At 49.6% G+C, this 15,206-nt stretch overlaps 1 protein-coding gene across 1 annotated transcript in view; it reads right to left on the minus strand.

The window, feature by feature from the left end:
• LOC123764307 (uncharacterized) overlaps positions 1-15,206 on the minus strand; it is a 275,355-nt gene that overhangs the window by 50,247 nt on the left and 209,902 nt on the right. The gene's annotated exons all lie outside the window — the stretch shown is intronic.

Genomic DNA, 15,206 nt, shown 5'->3' on the forward strand with positions numbered 1-15,206 from the left:
ACTGAACACACTCACGTTACTAGAAGGAGCTCCCTAGGGCCCTCGTGACGACCCGGGGGGCCCTCGTGACGACCCGGGGGGCCCTCGTGACGACCCGGGGGGCCCTCGTGACGACCCGGGGGGGCCCTCGTAACGACCCGGGGGGCCCTCGTGACGACCCGGGGGGCCCTCGTGACGACCCGGGGGGCCCTCATGACGACCCGGGGGGGCCCTCGTGACGACCCGGGGGGCCCTCGTGACGACCCGGGGGGCCCTCGTGACGACCCGGGGGCCCCTCGTGACGACCCGGGGGGCCCTCATGACGACCCGGGGGGGGCCCTCGTGTCGCCCCGGGGCCCCTCACAGTCTAAGGTTGCCGCAAGATAACCAGAGCGTGTCGACACTTGAGCCTAAGTAAGCGGGAGATCAAGTGACCAGAAGGTTTCAATGTCATCTATAAACCGGTTTGTAGAGTGTCATTCCAATAAACCTTTCGACTCCTCCTTAACTGAACTAAATTTGTCACCTTGGAGAGTGTACGAGATTGGTGTTAGTGATGTTTAGGGCCACTTAGTGTCCGGGTAGATTAACAGCTTATATTAGACTGGTCTTGAGTTGTTGTCTGCGGCCCAGTGGTCTGTGTCCGTGACTCGTAAGCGAGGGAGTCTGCTTTAATCCCGCGGCAGGGCAGAAACAGATGGGCATGTTTCTTTTTACCTGATACCTCTATGTGCCTAAATAGGTCCCCGGGAGTTTGCCAATTGTGGGTTGTGTCTTGGAGAAGGTCAGGTGATTTGACCTTAAGGGGGAAGTTGTTACAAGCGTAAGGACAGGCTTCCTGTCCCGACAGTGGGAGTTACATACGGTTTGTACAGCCCAGGATGACCAGCGTCAACACGTTGAGTTAACACGCTTGGCGCAACTCTCTGCTCTTGTTGGTAGTCACGGAACTGGGAGTCGAACCCTCGCTCTCGTATAGTTCCTGCTCGGTAGACCTCTACTCCACCCCACCTCAACCACAACCTCCACAACCACCATCAGTAGTCCAACCTAAGCATTGTACTGCCCAATCAACAAACCAGCCTCGGATACAATAAAATATTCTTCTCAACTTTTCACTTGGAATTTAAGGCTTCCTTTCACAAAATTTCGGTTCTTGAGGATGAGAAAATGAGCGAAAACTTTAGGCCATGTTCCTTATGACGGAAGCCACGATAAAAACGAGAAAAAAAATCACATGGAAAAAGGCAAAATCTATGGAACATGATCCCTCTGGAGGGAAGGAACCGGTTTTCCGAAGTGTATGGGAGCCCAGAGTGAGATGGTTGGCGGGCTGGAAGAGTAGGCTGCAGGGAGGCTGAAACTTTATGAGAATTTCCTGCCCACCTAACCTATCAGAGGACCCTTAACTTACTGTTGTTGAAAAAAAATCTCAAATTTATTTTCATTTTCAAATTACGTCCATATTCGGCCATAAGGGCCAAAAGCGACGTTCTTTTTAAGAGGACAGGTTGTCCCGGTAGGCTGCAGGGAGGGTGGCGGGGTGGGAGGTAGGCTGGAAGAGTAGGCTGCAGGGAGGGTGGCGGGGTGGGAGGTAGGCTGGAAGAGTAGGCTGCAGGGAGGGTGGCGGGGTGGGAGGTAGGCTGGAAGAGTAGGCTGCAGGGAGGGTGGCGGGGTGGGAGGTAGGCTGGAAGAGTAGGCTGCAGGGAGGGTGGCGGGGTGGGAGGTAGGCTGGAAGAGTAGGCTGCAGGGAGGGTGGCGGGGTGGGAGGTAGGCTGGAAGAGTAGGCTGCAGGGAGGGAGGCAGGAAGGAACACAGGGAGGGTATTAAGGAGTTAAGCATCACGGTGAGAGATGGAGAGGCTGTGTGGTCGAGACACTGGTCCCCGCCTCCACCACTCGACTCTCCCGTCCAACAATAACGTCAGCATTTAAGGACATCTCGCTCCTTAACCCTTTCACATTTAATGTGACATAAACATGTATGAGAGTTGAAGACTCTTCCCTATCTCAGCGAGTCGGGGAGTATGCCACTTGTGGTCACCATTCCGTCATTGTTAGTGAAGGGACGTGTGATGTCCTCTGCCACAAGTTTAGCATGATTGGTGTGGCATTGTGTTGGTGGAGGTGTGGTTGGGGAATATCATAGGTTTATAGACCCCTTAATGGAGGGAGATGGGGGCGTGGCGCGGGGGACAGGTAGACCGCGGGAGAGAGAGAAAGACAGGCGGAGAGGGGGGGGGGGCCTCCTGGAGGATGGTGGGGGGGAAGCTCCTGGATGATTTCGGGGCTTAGCGTCCCCACGGCCCGGTCCTCGACCAGGCCTCCTTGTTGTTGCATCCCCTTCCCCCCAGGAAGCAGCCCGTAGAAGCTGTCTAACTCCCAGGTACCTATTTACTGCTAGGTAATAGGGACATCAGTGTGAAAGAAAATTGTTCCCATTTGTCTCCGCCTCCACCGGGGATCGAACCCGGAACCTCAGGACTACGAATCCGAAGCGCTGTCTACTCAGCTGTCAGGCGCCCTCCACAGTAGGACCACCACAGGGAGGGGGGGGGTTAAGACCGCCACAGGGGCATGACCAGAGCACCACGGCGTCGACCACAACAGGATACAGAATGTCGACGTCGACGCTGACTACGACGGAGTAGCAATTACCTGGAGGTGAACTGGAGGCCAGTGATTACCCCCTCCGGGTCTCTACCCCTTCACTCCCCCCCCCCCTCTTCTTGAGACAGCACAAAAGACTCTGCAAGAACACACTCAAATCATAGGAGCACAAAAAAAGGAAATAATTTGGACTATTGGCACCGGGGATGACAAAGATTGCCTCGGGTAATCATCTTTCCAACTTGGTGATGCGTGCGTACACTCTGGCGTATGTTCTCTTCCCAGAGGTTCAGAGGTCACTGAGGGCTTCGCTGATTTGTCAACACTTGACTACTGTCTCCAGAGACCTCTGGCGGTCGCAAGCACAATCATACATTAGCACACTTGGTCTCCAGTCACCCAGGTGTCAGCGCTCAGCAGCTGCGGCTACAAGTGTGAGGCTTACATGCCAGCTGTCTGGATGACTAGCAGGAATATATCTAGAAATTCATGTGCTGTTAAATAACACTAAACCACCAAGCGAACACGCATGTATGCTTACCTTACCTTATGTAACCACAAGGGATCCAGGGATCAATGTCCTCGAGGCCCGGTCTCTGACCAGGCCTTTCGTCTGGTCAACCAGTCTGACGTATTTATAACAGCTGGGTTGATCAGGTTTCCTTTAGAGATGTTTATCAAGTTCTCTCTTGAACACTGTGAGAGGTCGGCCAGTTGTGCCCCTTATGTTTATAGGAGACAGTTGAACAGTCTCGGGCCTTTGATGTTGATTAGAGTCTCTCAGTGTACCTATTGCATCTCTGTTTTTCAACGAAGCTATTTTGCACTTCCTGCCATGCCTTCTGGTCTCATGTGATGTTATTTCCGTGTGCAGGTTTGTAACCAGTACCTCTAATATTTTCCAAGTGTAAATCATTATGTAGCTCTCTCGTCTGCCCTCTAGAGAATACAGATTTTGATATCTTTAGCGGTTTCAATAATTTAGATGTCTCTTAGCGTTAAGCCAAATAAAATAGCAAAATGAACTTAGCAGCATCCATGGCCTGGTGGGTAGTGATGTCCATATGTTTTTCAGACCCGAGGTAAGAATAGGGTTTGAACAGCGGGATTATGAATAGTGAGGAAAATAGCGGGGTAAAAACAGTAGGGTAAGAACAGCAAGACAAGAACAGCAAGGCGAGAACAGCGAGGCAAGAACAATTTGATTGATTGATGAAGATTAAGCCACCCAAAAGGTGGCACGGGCATGAATAGCCCGTAAGTGGTGGCCCTTTTGCGCCATTACCAGTATCAAGAGCTGATACTGGAGATCTGTGGAGGCGCGACTGCACCCTGCGTGACGGGAGATGTCTCCCCCGTGGCAAGAACAGGTAAGAACACTGGCATATATAAGGGCGGGGTCGAGGAAGGTGACTGGCAGGACTGAAGGGGCTGGTGTTCATTGCCTCTCGGTAAACGGACTAATATATATTCTCTGAATATATAATTGCTCAATAGCTTCTTAAATAATGACTTGCAGATCCGCGAAGCTGTCTCCACTCTATAAAAAATATATAATAGATGTAATTGAAAATTGACCACTGTTAAGTTTACACTTGTAATGGCCAAGACGCGTTTCATTAGGTGCAACTTAGCGTCTTCAAAGACAGCGGGGGGGGGGGGGGAGTTAATGCATACGTGATGATTGGCTAATCTGTAGTGCATTCTCATTGGCCGGCAGTGGGTACTTAGTCGCTTTATTGGTAGCACTTAAGTGTAAGCTGGCTGTTGATAAATGGATGGGATTGTTTGATGTTAAGTGCTTCTGCTATGATAAACGATATACCAAGACGCCCAACACGTTCTCAGGACTAAGAGTAGTTCGCCACTAACACTCACAAAGTTAATTGCAATTTTGCCTAATCTTTATTAATTTAATTAGGTTTTATTAGAGAGGATGATGCTCTTATTCACAAGACAGAGGATCACACACACAACAATTGGTCTAAACTGTAGGCTGAAACACATATATCATAGTTACAATTAACTACATTAGTATACATATTTCAATTTACAAAATTTGTAAATTCAACTTTCTATTGTGCACTGCCACACAAGGGCAGGGATGGTTCATAAGAGATGCAGCTTAAAAATTAATAAATGTAGGATAAATTGTTAGGATGTCGTCCAGTGCACCAGACTCTATGAAATAGTTACAGAGCTGGTGGTACAGTAGTTACAGAGCTGGTGGTACAATAGGCCAGGAGGTCTTAAAGTATTTTACGGTTTCACATTCAGTTCACATTCAATAATAGTGTTCTAGTGAATGCCTTAAAGGTTTGTCATAGAGTTTTACGAACTGAATATTCTGGTATTTTTTTTTGTATTAACAAGCTTTGGTATACACAGCAGTGTGCTGCTACCCTATTCTGTATGCAAGATTACACAGTGTAGATAAAACACTAGCTATAATTTCATCTAATATTCCCCATCACACAGGTTGGTTAGTCATACATGGAATCAAGAGAACATGAAATGTATGGCTGATCTATTAACCTCCTCGAGCAAAATCTGGGTACAGCACAAGAATATATTACACTGGTTACTCCTGCCAGCCGAACAATAGCCAACGCTTCTCAAAACTGGCGAAAACTATTGTGAATCCCATACTTGCAACATGGACTAATATTGCATCCTGCAACATAATCTATTTGTTGATTGGGCTGAGCTGTGTGCAACGCTTGACACCGCGGTATTGTCAATAACATATACATCAGAGGTGGGCAGAGGTTAAGCAAACGCTTTGTTTATCTGAGCTGCACCGGGTCGTGCTTGTAAGTGAAGCTTTGGCTCGGTGCGTTCCAGTATATATACACATGATGATCCAGGAGCCAGCTACACCTGCCCTCAAGCACAGGATGGTGATCAGGAGCCAGCTACACCTGCCCTCAAGCACAGGATGGTGATCAGGAGCCAGCTACACCTGCCCTCAAGCACAGGATGGTGATCAGGAGCCAGCTACACCTGCCCTCAAGCACAGGATGGTGATCAGGAGCCAGCTACACCTGCCCTCAAGCACAGGATGGTGATCAGGAGCCAGCTACACCTGCCCTCAAGCACAGGATGGTGATCAGGAGCCAGCTACACCTGCCCTCAAGCACAGGATGGTGATCAGGAGCCAGCTACACCTGCCCTCAAGCACAGGATGGTGATCAGGAGCCAGCTACACCTGCCCTCAAGCACAGGATGGTGATCAGGAGCCAGCTACACCTGCCCTCAAGCACAGGATGGTGATCAGGAGCCAGCTACACCTGCCCTCAAGCACAGGATGGTGATCAGGAGCCAGCTACACCTGCCCTCAAGCACAGGATGGTGATCAGGAGCCAGCTACACCTGCCCTCAAGCACAGGATGGTGATCAGGAGCCAGCTACACCTGCCCTCAAGCACAGGATGGTGATCAGGAGCCAGCTACACCTGCCCTCAAGCACATGATGGTGATCAGGGGCCAGCTGCAGCTGTGCACAGTTAATAACAAAAGATCCTAGAACAAGTTTGAGAGATAGTGGGTCAACAAAGCCACCTCCATAATGGTTTGATCGGCTGCCGGACATCCATCATCCTGTCATCAGGTGTGGACACAAGCATCTCTGACGCCCAGTCATGCCCCAGAGCCTTCACTCTCTAGGACACACCAATTGGGCTTTTATATCGCTGTCAGTGATTTAAATTGAGGTTAATATGAATTGTATTTCGTTTTTTTAATTAAGATTAATTTTTCAAGTTTACATTGTTGATCTTAGAGGTATATAATGAAGACCTGGACACTGTCTCGACTACTGTATCAGTCTTGAGTCTTGCAGAAAATACAAGATGGTGGAAAGTGGTGTACACAGCCTATGTGTACACAGCCTATGTGCACTCCGTCATAAACCTTTGCTGCACCAGTTTTGTGCACTTATTCTCAAAGCGATTTGAAAAAACTAACTTACGACTTTAAAAAAAAAGTAGTCTTTTTTTTTCCTTACAGAGGAATTCTTTGAAAATAAATTTGCACAACCACTCTGTCCTGCCTTGGAATCGAACCCGGGATTCCAGATTGTGAGTCGAGTTCAAAGGCAGTGGGGTGTGTGACGTCACTATGACGTTTTGATAGTGATGAAGGTACAGGTTTTAGACTGAACTTCTCCGAGGAGAGGAGGGGGTGGGGTGGGGAGGGTGGCGGACCTTGTCATCCACTCTGCGTGGTGCTGACCGTCCGTGATTAATTCTCGGGACGCCTTCCCGAGGTCCTACTCCACGGGGTAATTGTGTTGGGTCTGTTTGGTATGATTTATGGAGGAATAACTTGAAGAGGGAGGAGGAGGGGGGGGGGTTAAAGCGGCTGATTGCACGTTTGTAATGGTGTATGTGTGTTGATGTCTGTGGTGTGTAGGAAGGTTCCCCTTGGATAGTCGGGCCTTCTAGGTAAGGTAGACTAGGACCCAGCACACACACACCCTCGTCTAGTCGGGCCTTCTAATCAGCATAACTAGATTTAAAATCAATATATTTTTGTCCTCGTCTTTCCGACATCTATTTAGGTGAAGGCACTGAAGGCGAGGCCTACACGGCGCCCAGACACGGGGCGCGGGATTACATCCACACAACCAATCCTTCAACACCCGGGCTGGCTCTCACAGGACCCAGTGGGGCATAATACCCAGGACGGGCCTCCCAGGGCACACAATGCCCGACTAAGTGACCCCGAGACCACAAAGGCTCCGACCCTCCATATATTAGACCATTATTGACGTGTATGGGTCATCTCTCACACTGAAATTCACAACTGTGCTCCCTACTTCTCCAGTAAATAGAGGTCATATCACCCTCTGATACACTGACATGGTCATTCCATACGGAAAGAATGTGATTTAAAGTTCAGTTTATTTCAAGTCATAAAAATGTGTGTTTGAATATTAATAAAAAATATATAAACATGATTTTTTAGGGGTGACAGAAACTTATATGGAATGAAAACTGCACAAATGATGACAAAGGGAATTATAGGCAAGTTAAATATTTACAGAAGACGAACGCCAAGCGTTGTAGTAGACCACAATATAGCAATTGAAACAATTAAGACGTGGTGATAACAGAGAATAAATAGGTTGAAGACAAAAAAGAAATACTATTTACTAAAATAATCTACCAAACGATCATTTTAATTGAATGAGATTCCATCGAATTAATAACTGACATAAATGGCGCTCCTCTGCAGAAATACTTTAAAAAACTGAAGATTGAGTGTCTTGGGTGGAGGCGTCGTTGAGGTGATCATTGTGTCACAGGCTGCTGGTGACCCTGCTAATACACTCGGTAACTACCTCGTTAGTCCTTGAAGATGCTAAGCTAAACTAATTTTGGGGTTCAGTTCCCGAGCCCATTATGTGCCTCTATTTCCATTACCACCCACAGGATGGGCATGGGGTCCACTACCACCCACAGGACGGGTATGGGGTCCACTACCACCCACAGGACGGGTATGGGGTCCACTACCACCCACAGGATGGGTATGGGGTCCACTACCACCCACAGGATGGGTATGGGGTCCACTACCACCCACAGGATGGGTATGGGGTCCACTACCACCCACAGGATGGGTATGGGGTCCACTACCACCCACAGGATGGGTATGGGGTTCACTACCACCCACAGGATGGGTATGGGGTCCACTACCACCCACAGGATGGGTATGGGGTCCACTACCACCCACAGGATGGGTATGGGGTCCACTACCACCCACAGGATGGGTATGGGGTCCACTACCACCCACAGGATGGGTATGGGGTCCACTACCACCCACAGGATGGGTATGGGGTCCACTACCACCCACAGGATGGGGTATGACGTGTATAGTAAACGATCTAAGCCAACAAACTTATAGACAGGAGAAGGTTATGAGGTAAGGTTAGGTAATTATGAGGAGAAACCGCTGTCAGTATAATTACATAATACTTGGAATGGATATGAGTGTGATATGGAGCCAGGGAAGAATGACCAAGTTCCTAGGGATTCCCTCTCATGTTGGAATGTGTGGAACTGAGCAGATGTGCTTGGCAAAAAGATATCCAGAGACATTGCAGTAGCCATACACAGACTCAGACTTGGCTACAAGTGCTGCTGGGAGGTAATGAACCCAATAGTTAAAGAGTGTCACATCTGTGAAACTGAAGCAGAGGCGCCACTATTGTACTACTTACTGGAATGTGAAGCTACTGAAGCCCTGCGCATCAAACTCAACATTAATCCAACGACAGCAGCTGCATTAGATGCACATTCCACCGCGACTACAATGATTAGAAAAGCTGTTGAGGAATGGGACTCATTAGTGAGCATTCTGCATCTACATCCGCCACCAAGATAATGTTAATAAAACAAGATTAAAACCAGTGCACTAAAACAGAAGCGATAAATAAGCAGGGAAAAAGGAGAAGTCCTCTCCTCCATTTTAAACTTGGACCTAAATATCACAGGAAAAAGGTTATCATGTATAACCAAACTCAATTACGGGCTCACCATAGCCCGTGCTACATGGACACTTCGTCCTGAGTAGCTAAATCTTTAACAACAACAACAACATCGGGGATCGAACCCCGACCTGCAAGAATCAAGGTAGTCTCTCCATCGACCAATAACTTCGACCCACCCGACCGCTTATGCTGTTAATAAGGAAATACAACACTCCCAAATTACTTAACCTTATTTACAACATGTATATATTGGATAGCAAATCTTGATTTGTTTATTTGTGTGTCGGGAAAAAACCATGTGCCAAGGGTGTTGGTCGTTTACAAACTTCCCCTCACTCAAACATCCCCCCCCTCCCCCTTCCTGATACCTCACACACAAGCCGCCAAATTAGAGGTCGTTGGTATAAATTAGTTGTGTGAGGGGTGGAGGACGGCTTGACAGTGTACAGTCACTCTCCAGCCTTGTGGGTCAACCCAGCAAACAAACACCAAAAATTAATTCATTGGTAGAGTCGTTAATCAGACGAGAATCAGGTAATCAGGAGAGTGCCGGAGTGTTTGTGGAGGGTGGGCCCAAGTGTGGAGGCCAGGGTGGGCCCAAGTGTGGAGGCCAGGGGTGGGGCAAGTGTGGAGGCCAGGGGTGGGGCAAGTGTGGAGGCCAGGGGTGGGGCAAGTGTGGAGGCCAGGGGTGGGGCAAGTGTGGAGGCCAGGGGTGGGCCCAAGTGTGGAGGCCAGGGGTGGGCCCAAGTGTGGAGGCCAGGGGTGGGCCCAAGTGTGGAGGCCAGGGTGGGCCCAAGTGTGGAGGCCAGGGGTGGGGCAAGTGTGGAGGCCAGGGGTGGGACATATGGAGGCCAGGGGTGGGACATATGGAAGCCAGGGGTGGGGCGAGTGCAGTGTGGAGGCCAGGGGTGGGGCAAGTGTGGAAGCCAGGGGTGGGGCAAGTGTGGAAGCCAGGGGTGGGCCCAAGTGTGGAAGCCAGGGGTGGGCCCAAGTGTGGAAGCCAGGGGTGGGGCAAGTGTGGAAGCCAGGGGTGGGGCAAGTGTGGAAGCCAGGGGTGGGGCAAGTGTGGAAGCCAGGGGTGGGGCAAGTGTGGAAGCCAGGGGTGGGGCAAGTGTGGAAGCCAGGGGTGGGGCAAGTGTGGAAGCCAGGGGTGGGGCAAGTGTGGAAGCCAGGGGTGGGGCAAGTGTGGAAGCCAGGGGTGGGGCAAGTGTGGAGGCCAGGGGTGGGGCAAGTGTGGAGGCCAGGGGTGGGGCAAGTGTGGAGGCCAGGGGTGGGCCCAAGTGTGGAAGCCAGGGGTGGGGCAAGTGTGGAAGCCAGGGGTGGGGCAAGTGTGGAAGCCAGGGGTGGGGCAAGTGTGGAAGCCAGGGGTGGGGCAAGTGTGGAAGCCAGGGGTGGGGCAAGTGTGGAAGCCAGGGGTGGGGCAAGTGTGGAAGCCAGGGGTGGGGCAAGTGTGGAAGCCAGGGGTGGGGCAAGTGTGGAGGCCAGGGGTGGGGCAAGTGTGGAGGCCAGGGGTGGGGCAAGTGTGGAGGCCAGGGGTGGGGCAAGTGTGGAGGCCAGGGGTGGGGCAAGTGTGGAGGCCAGGGGTGGGGCAAGTGTGGAGGCCAGGGGTGGGGCAAGTGTGGAGGCCAGGGGTGGGCCCAAGTGTGGAGGCCAGGGGTGGGCCCAAGTGTGGAGGCCAGGGGTGGGCCCAAGTGTGGAGGCCAGGGGTGGGCCCAAGTGTGGAGGCCAGGGGTGGGCCCAAGTGTGGAGGCCAGGGGTGGGCCCAAGTGTGGAGGCCAGGGGTGGGCCCAAGTGTGGAGGCCAGGGGTGGGCCCAAGTGTGGAGGCCAGGGGTGGGCCCAAGTGTGGAGGCCAGGGGTGGGCCCAAGTGTGGAGGCCAGGGGTGGGGCAAGTGTGGAGGCCAGGGGTGGGGCAAGTGTGGAGGCCAGGGGTGGGGCAAGTGTGGAGGCCAGGGGTGGGTCAAGTGTGGAGGCCAGGGGTGGGTCAAGTGTGGAGGCCAGGGGTGGGTCAAGTGTGGAGGCCAGGGGTGGGTCAAGTGTGGAGGCCAGGGGTGGGTCAAGTGTGGAGGCCAGGGGTGGGTCAAGTGTGGAGGCCAGGGGTGGGTCAAGTGTGGAGGCCAGGGGTGGGTCAAGTGTGGAGGCCAGGGGTGGGCCAAGTGTGGAGGCCAGGGGTGGGCCAAGTGTGGAGGCCAGGGGTGGGCCAAGTGTGGAGGCCAGGGGTGGGCCAAGTGTGGAGGCCAGGGGTGGGCCAAGTGTGGAGGCCAGGGGTGGGCCAAGTGTGGAGGCCAGGGGTGGGCCAAGTGTGGAGGCCAGGGGTGGGCCAAGTGTGGAGGCCAGGGGTGGGCCAAGTGTGGAGGCCAGGGGTGGGCCAAGTGTGGAGGCCAGGGGTGGGCCAAGTGTAGAGGCCAGGGTGGGGGTATAGAAAGGCGGTGTCCAGGGTCTAATGGCTCGATTCTGCAGACTTAAATAATAAATTCGTGTCGGTGGCAGCACGGACAACACCAGTACAACCAGGAGACGGTGTTAACCACACAAGGTGTAACCTTATTACAGCCAACACACGCGTCCTTAACACTTAAAATCGTCTAGGTAATACTGAAATGAGTAGCACTTGGCCAGCCAGAGGCTTGAGACCCGCGCAGGAATATCCCTACGAAAACAAAGTACAACCAGGTTATAGCGACTATGAGGGCCTGCGGGCTGCTCCAAGTAACAATCTTTTTAGATCAAGCTACCACAAGTCAAGGCTGACCCCAGGCCGGGCTTGGAGAGTAGAGCTCTCAAACCGCCTCCAGGTATACTACGGGTATACTCTAGGTATACTACGGGTATACTCTAGGCATAATGTTACCAGCGCAGGCAGGAACTACGGAGGAAGCGGGGCCACTTGGCGGGGAAACTTACAAGGAGTGTGGAAATAACCTGTGAGACGCGGCTCAGGTGAGTTGTCAACAGTTTACACCTCGTGTACACAGCTCCTTCCTGTTGGGTCTTCCTATATACTCCCCCTTTCCTCCCTCCTTCCTCCCAGTATCTCCTTATCCCCTATCCCCCTCCTGTACCTCCCTCCATCAGTACATTATATATCAAGAATAACTTGTGTGGTCACTTCACGCCGTCTCCAACACTATAATGAACCACAATAATATAAATAATAACAAATTCTCATGGCGAAGCATATTCATTGATATTCTAGATTTTGCACTAAACATATACAGGGATCGCTGTTAATCAGTTGAGTGCTTACCTCGCGTTCCCCGTGTCGGTAGTTAAGTCCTTCATCATTCCTCAAGGAAAAAGCCAGTTTCTTGCGGCGTCTCGCATGTTTGACGCATCAAAAGCTTATCTTAGAAAATGGATCCAATACAGCAGAAATACAGTAGATTTCTTCCAAGAGCTCCCGTGTCATCTACTCTCATAACTGTGAAACCAGCCACTGTGGCCCTCCAGATCCAACTGCTAAGCGTAGGAAGCTGGAACATAGATGGCGGGTACCAGAATGTGGAGACAAAAATGTATGCGAGACAGATAATGGGAAGCAATGATAGGAAAGTTCATCGTCAGTTAACACGGAGCACTGAGGTCAGTACACCATTAATGGAATGTTACTACCATTTCTCAGGACTCGGGACAAGATATCCTTGTCCGGATCATACGTAACAAATTACTAAACATCCTGGCGTAACTCTGTCGTCAATAGCAATTTCGTATATATAACAGTTTGTCTAGATGTTATGTGATTTGTTACGTAGATGGATCTGTAAATCAATACACGGAAGTATTGGAAGTAGGTGGGAACGTTGAGGTTGCTCACGTCCAACAGCCTGGTTGACCAGTCCAGCTACGAGGAGGCCTGGTCAGAGACCGGGCCGCGGGACCCCTGAGGCCCGGAATCATCGCAAGGTAACCGCAAGGATTGTCTAACGTGCTGGAAGGCGGACATAAACAAATATTCAATGTGTCAGGCTATGAGGAATGAGCATCTAGGTGACCATTCAGTCTTCTACATATCGCCATACCAGCACCACCTCAGCACCGTCCCAGCACAACCTCAGCTCCCTGCCCTCACATTATTACTCTAAAAATATCCTCCCTATCCTCCGTGTTCCTGTCTGAGAGTTACCCACCACCCCCCACCACCCGTTTTACCTTGGCAAGGAATTTCTTGCTGGTGTTGTGTCCCAAAAATGTAAACACAGGCGAGATGATGTTTACACCCATGGCCGACGTGATGTTACCTCCTGCCCTTGACTCAATACCGTTCATACCCCGTCTCTTGCTTACCTGCTATCACCGTTCATAGCCCGTCTCTTGCTGACCTGCCATCACCGTTCTTAGCCCGTCTCTTGCTTACCTGGTATCACCGTCCATACCCGGGAGATATAGCCAATTGTTGTGGGTTGCATCCTAGGGAAGGTATAGTCAGCCCCTGGGGGAACCTCGGTAAGCCTACCAGACTTCCTGTTCCCCTGATTAACGCTAAACTATGTAGTCTCTTGACATTTAGAGAATGACCACCTGACCTGATTTCTGATACCTAATAATTCACCTAAAATCAGCGGAATCGACCAACAGGTTAAAATTGGGACGTTTTAGTTAAAATTATAGCACCGTCATATTGACGTATTTTATGCCTCGGCTTCTATAGGTTATGTGAATTGGGACGTTTGTAGTTAGGTAAAACATTGTCCTACATTGTGGCTTGTAGCTGTTGCCTTATGTATGCATTACATTTGACCTATTTAATAAATGATCTAAAATAATGTCCTCATACTTATTCATTATTTTTAAAGGTCTCGATGAGAGCAGCCCTCTCGTATCTAGTTAGCAGTGTTGTTAGCCCTGTGGCCTTAAACTATTACTGGTATGAGTTGAATTAGCTCTGGGATGAGTTTCACCGCAATGTTGAACTTTATGGCAGATATGTCCTTTTGAAGGTGAGGTCTCCATGCTCGGATATGGTACTCCAGATGATGTAGTATTGCTGTTTTTCACTTAGTCTACATAACAATATTTAGTTTAGTTCATTTATTATGTACCCCATACGCATCCTGTTGTCAGCAGTGGAAACGGTTAAGAGGCACATAATGGACTCTAGGGACTGAACCCCATTATGTAGCATTTATCCACATTGAATTTTTGTTTAAAGTTAATCTATATAAAATAAGCAAAGGTCGTTTATTTCTTCTAGTAGCTTAGCATCTTTTGTTAACATGAATTCCTTCACATAATGTGTTAGTAGACAAGGAACAATAATAATAGAGCCTTGAAGGAATTACTGACGTATCTCCAGTCTCAATACATTGCATTATCACTTCTCTCGTATTGTCGTTAGAAAATGTGCTAACTTCCAGAGCAACCGTTTACGCAAGACTATCACATACCGTTTTTAGGTCCTGATAGAATCGACCCAACTTTCATAAATGTATCTCTGGCTCATTCATTCATATATATATTTGTCTACTTGTCCAAAGTTGAAGGCCAGGTGCTTGGGGCTACTATCAGCTGACTTTTAAACCATTATACATTGCTTCCCATAAAGAAATATTGGCTACTACCCACCCCCCTTCTGATTTTTATTGAAATTCATTTTTTTCTTATTTCTGGTAAATTTTTCATCTTTTCATATTACATTTTCTGGCAGAGACGTGCACACACACATACAGTATTGGTGTGTGTGTGTGTGTGTGTGTGTGGGGGGGGGGAGGGGCATGATCTGGGCACTGCCAACTACTTTGCTCCACCTAGTGTTACACAAAAAAATATACTGAACCGTGCAGCTCTAAAGCGATACTGCTTATGTTATGCTCTTTTCGCTTAGGTTATGCTCTTTTCAAGATATTCTACTTTCTTCCATTACAGTACTTTAATAATTTGGTTAATACAGTTGATACTGGTCTGTAGAGTAAGTAGTGGATCTCCACTAAATTCTTTGTATATTATAATTGCCTTATTTCCTTGTTGCTAGCAGTTGCCTGTAAGGATACCTTATCTGGCTCTACTTGATTGTCCGACTCTTAGCACATTTTTTTCCCCCATGTCTCTAAACACATCTAGGCATTAAGTTATGCTCTAAAGAACAGTGAGTGAGCAGGTAATTTCTTTTCCTGGTTACCAATGCATTTCTGTTT

Source organism: Procambarus clarkii, chromosome 82, assembly GCF_040958095.1.
Source record: "Procambarus clarkii isolate CNS0578487 chromosome 82, FALCON_Pclarkii_2.0, whole genome shotgun sequence".
NCBI lineage: Eukaryota > Metazoa > Arthropoda > Malacostraca > Decapoda > Cambaridae > Procambarus > Procambarus clarkii.